At 30.0% G+C, this 5,502-nt stretch overlaps 1 non-coding gene across 1 annotated transcript; it reads right to left on the reverse strand.

Moving 5' to 3' along the window:
- Positions 1-1,854: 1,854 nt before the first annotated feature.
- LOC149526762 (small nucleolar RNA R71) lies at positions 1,855-1,960 on the reverse strand. Its single transcript, XR_016351713.1, has one exon. It is a non-coding gene; the product is annotated as a small nucleolar RNA R71 (small nucleolar RNA).
- Between the last annotated feature and the right edge of the window lie 3,542 nt (positions 1,961-5,502).

Below are 5,502 nucleotides of genomic sequence, written 5' to 3' on the forward strand. Positions count from 1 at the left end.
AAATTTGTTTTATAAAACTCACTTAACTATCAGACCTAAGATTATGATGTCCCTTAATACTTCATCTAATTATTGTCTTTCTCTCTAAACTTAGTTTAACTGATTAAGTTGTTAACTTAGAGTCTTAATTTATTTACAAGTTTCTGTCGAGTTTCTTGTAAAAATATCTCTTCTAATTAACTAACTATAAGTCTATGCAAATTAAATTAAAGAAAGATTCATTAAGTTCATGTTCTAATCCTAGCTACATATAGCTTATAGGCAGATGTTTACTCTATATGCAAATCAAACCATCTAATCAACTAAATATATTTGATCGTAAGCTATTCTATTTTAGGTCAACTTAAATTTCTTTCATCAAGGTTTAACCTAGGTTTTCAATTCAATCTAATTGGTGGCTAGTCAATTAGAAGCATTAAGAATAGAATAAATAAACAACTTAAATCCATAAATCATAAGAGAAAGAGAGATAAATAAATCAGACTACATATTGAGTTTATCATAATCTTAGATAAATGAATTAGTTCACCATCAACTCACACATCGTTATCAAATAAAGTTTAAACATTAAAAACAAAACCAAGAAAATAAAAAAATAACAAAAAGATAGAAAGAAACCAAGAATTCTAATCTTGATCTCCAAATCTCCTTGAATCCTTCAAATTCTTCTCAACTTTAATGACTTTGTGGCTTGATTCTTGGCTTTCAATTAGGTGTTTTGTTCTCTCTTAAAAGTCCTCTGAAAGGTTCTTTTTATAGGACTTTGAATTAGGACAAGTTGGGAGAAGAAATAAGTCAACTCTAATGAGGATTTCCTCATCATCCTATGTGGGCCACGGCCTCAACTGATTAATTAGCAGAAATTGTAATTGCTCTAGAATTGTTGCAGTGCTTTAAATTTGGCAAGATTTTGACCATTTTCTAAGTCGAACTGGGCAAAGTGGTAAACGTGAAATTTGTAAATTTTTCTCTTAAATTTCCAATGGTCTAAGAATTATCTCATTTGAAGCTGTGTAGAGAGAGTTATGATTGAAATACAGAAACATGTGCATCAAAAGTCTACACATTGAAATTGCTCTCCTTCTACCATTAAAATTTTTCCTTCATTAAACACATACAAAAGCACAAATAAATCAACACCAATCTATCTTAATCACATTAACACCAAATTAAGGATAACATTAACTAAAATTAGATTAACTCATCTAAATTAACTAATTTAAATTTATTTAAATAAAACATACTAATTTTTATGCATTGTTACAAGAACTAAGCTAAAATACTATCAAAATTACATCCAAATAACTTTATATAAAAAATCTTTAATTTTTAAGGTATTTTGGGTCATTGTACATGAAGAGCCTAAAATTTGAAAATTGTTCGTTTTGATCCAAAAACTGAAAAGACTTTTTGAAGACTTCGGAGAAAAAATAAAAAAGTTTATACTCCAAGTAAAACAATGGTTGATCAACAAGAGGAAGAGACTTAGTCTTTAAGGGATTATGCTGTCCCACAAGTAAAAAATCTCTATTTTAGTATCTAAAGACCTCATATTTAAGCCAACAACTTTGAAATTAAGCCTTCAATTATTCAGATGATTTAGACTGCTGTTCAGTTTAGGGTTTTGCCTAATGATGATTTGATTGCTCATATTGTGAATTTTTTTAAAAATTTGTAATACATTCAAGGCTAATGGTGTTACTAATGATGTCATATGATTAAGGATTTTCTTTTTTTCATTGAGAGATAAAGCAAAGAGTTGGTTAAATTCACTTTCGATTGGTTCCATTAATACTTAGGATGATTTGGCTTATAAATTCTTAACAAAAGTTTTCCCATTTGCTAAATCATCGAAGATGTAGAATGATATCACTTCATTCATGCAATTTAATTCTGAGTCACTACATGAGGCTTGGTAGAGGTATAAAGATTTGATAAGAAGGTGTCCTCACCATGAATTACTTAAATGGTTCCAAGTTCAGATTTTTTATAATGGTTTGCTAGGACTTTTTAAAACTACCATTGATGTTGTCGCTGAAGGTTCACTCATGAGTAAATCTATTAATGAGACTTATGATTTTCTTAAAGAGATGGCCTCTAATAATTATCAATGGCCATCTGAATGATTGAGTACAAGAAAAATTACGAGAATTCAAGAATTAGATGTGATAAATATTGTTTTTATACAATTGGCTTCTTTCGTAAAAAAATTATATAAACTACGTGTTAATGCTATTCATAACTCCTCTATGACGTGTGAATTTTGTGGGGAAGGACATTCCAATGACAATTATCCCATTTATTCTGAGTCATGTCAATTTGTTAGAAATAGATAGCAGAACAATCCTTATTTCAACATTTATAATCCTAGTTGGAGGAATCATCCTAATTTCTCATGGAATGACAACCAAGGGTCCTCATTAGCATCTATGTCAAACTTTCCTCATGGATTTCCATCTAGAGCCCCCATGCTCATGAAAAAGCCTTCAATGGAGGATATGTTCATGCAATTCATGACTAAGACTGATGCATTCAAAACAAAGATTGATGCATTTATGACAGGGATTGATGCCTCAATTCCAAATCAAGAAACTTCAATTAGAAATCTTGAGATACAAATGGGCCAACTTTCTAGTTCTTTAAATCTTAGATCACATGGTACCTTGCCAAGTGATTCTGAACCTAACCCAAAAAGAGAAGGTCAAGAACATTGTAAGCTAATCCATCTTCGCAATGGAAAAGAGGTAAGTAGTAAGCATTTAAATTCTAAAATTTCAATTTAATCTGATGATAAAGAAATTGAAAAATATGTTGAAAAAGAAATTATTGTTGAAAAATCTCTTGAAAATTTAAAAGAAAAATTACAATTAAAAACTACTCTCACACCCCACCACCTTTTCCTCAAAGATTTCAAAAAGAAAAACTTAACAAACAATTCCAGACATTTATTGATGTGATCGAAAAATTACATATTAATATTCCCTTTGCTGAAGCTTTGGTACAAATGCCAAGATATGTTAAATTCTTGAAAGACATCTTGTCTAAAAAGAGAAAATTGGGTGAGTTTAAAACTGTTACACTTACTGAAGAGTGCAGTGTCATCATTCAGAATAAACTTCCATCAAAGCTTAAAGATCTAGGTAGTTTTACTATTTCTTGCACTATAGGTGCTTTTTGTTTTGCTAAAGCTTTATGTGATTTGGGCACAAGTATAAATTTGATGCCATTGTCCGTTTATAAAAAATTGATTTTGGAAGAGATTAGGCCAACTTCTGTAACTTTAAAACTTGCTAATCAATCCATCACCTATCCTTATGGTATTGTAGAAGATGTTTTGGAAAAAGTTGGTAAGTTTATTTTTCTAGTAGATTTTATTATTCTTGATATAGAAGAAGATTGTGAAATACTAATTATTCTTGGGAAACCATTCTTGAGAACTTCTCGAGCTTTAGTTAATGTGGAAAAAGGTGAGCTTACTTTAAGGGCTGAAGATCAACAAGTAACATTTAGTATTTTTAAAGTTTTAAAATTTTTCAATAAACATAATGAATGTTTCTCAATTATTGTGGTAGATGACATAATGAATAATGTGTTTTGTGAAAATCATCAAGATCCATTGGAAACTTCTTTGAATTCTTCATGTGATATTATTGAAGAAAAAGTTCTTGAATAAGCTAACCATGTTGATGCGCATTCACGTCTCCCAAGATCTCAATTTGAGTATTTGGAATTATCAATTACAACTTCACCAATCAAGCCTTCCATTGAAGAACCTCCTTCATTTGAGCTCAAACCATTGCCTAATCATTTAAAGTATGCTTTTTAGAAAATTCTTCTACACTACCACTAATTATTTCTTCTTATCTTTATGATGAACAGGAAATAAACTCTTTCGAGTTTTAAGAGACTACCAAAAAGCAATTGGCTGGACTATTACGGACATTAAACGAATTAGTCCATCAATTTGCATGCACACAATTCTTTTGGAAGAAAATCACAAGGCAACCATTAAGTATCAATAAAGGCTAAATCCGATCATGAAAGAGGTAGTAAAGAAAGAAATTATCAAGTGGCTAGATGCAGGTATTATCTATCCTATTTTTCATAGTTCATGGGTAAGTCTAGTTCAATATGTCACTAAGAAAAGAGATATGACTGCAGTCTCTAATGAAAATAATGAGCTCATTGCTATTAGAATTGCGACTAGATGGAGAGTATGTATGAACTATAGAAAATTGAACAAAGCCACTAGGAAAGATCATTTTCCCTTACCTTTTATTGATCAAATCTTTGATAGACTAACACGTAAGGATTTTTATTACTTTTTGGATGGATATTTTGGTTATAATAAAATTGCCATCACTCTTGAAGACCAAGAAAAAACCACCTTTACTTATCCTTATAGAACTTTTGCTTTTTGTAAAATACCTTTTGGACTTTGTAATGCTCCAGCTACTTTTCAGATATGTATGATGACAATTTTTTTTAATATATTGAAAAGTTTTTGGAAGTATTTATGAATGATTTTTTAGTTTTTGGGGATAATTTTGATGATTGTCTATTTAATCTTGCTAAAGTACTTAAGAGATGTGAAGAAATTAATTTAGTTTTAAATAAAAAAAATGTCACTTTATGGTGCAAGAAGGCATAGTCTTAAGCCATCAAGTCTTTAGTAAAGGTTTAGAAGTAGACAAAGCAAAAATTAAAACAATTGACAAACTTTCACCTCTCACCTCTATTAAGGGCATTCGTAGTTTTTTAAGACATGCTGGATTTTATAGGAGATTCATTAGAGATTTTTCTAAAATTTCTAAACCACTGTGTAATTTGTTAGAAAAGGATACTCCTTTTAATTTTGATTATACTTGCCATGGTGCTTTTGTTGAATTGAAAAAGAGATTAATTTCTACTCTTATTGTCACTATTCCTAATTGAAGTCTTCCTTTTGAACTGATGTGTGACACTAGTGATTATGTAGTTGGCGCAGGTTTTGGCCAACAAAAGTGAAGATGTTGCATCTTATTTATTATGCTAGCAGAACATTGAATGAGGCTCAAGCAAATTACACCACAATTGAAAAGGAGTTGCTTGCTATTATTTTTGCTTTTGATAAATTTTGCTCTTACCTTGTTGGTACTTAAGTAATTGTCTACACTAACCATGCTGTTATTAAATATTTGATGAAGAAAAAATGGAAAACCACGCTTGATAAGATGGGTACTTGTTAGCTTTAAAATTATTATAGTTTTGATTATGACAAAATGATCAAATTTACTGAAACATTATTTGAGTAATCCTTGACAATTGCTTGAAATGGTTTAACTCCCATACATTTGTTCTTACATAATTATAAGCTTGACTTTTGAAGTTATTGAACTATATTTATAAGCTTGCATGACTTAGGTGTATGAGTGCTTATGATTCCCATTCATTAAAGTTTGATTTAAGGATTAAAGGAAAATTTAGATGCACTCATTAATGGGGAGTTTTGAATATCAATTT

This window comes from Theobroma umbraticum, unplaced genomic scaffold, assembly GCF_002168275.2.
Source record: "Theobroma umbraticum cultivar Fairchild unplaced genomic scaffold, ASM216827v3 scaffold_20.0, whole genome shotgun sequence".
Classification (NCBI taxonomy): domain Eukaryota; kingdom Viridiplantae; phylum Streptophyta; class Magnoliopsida; order Malvales; family Malvaceae; genus Theobroma; species Theobroma umbraticum.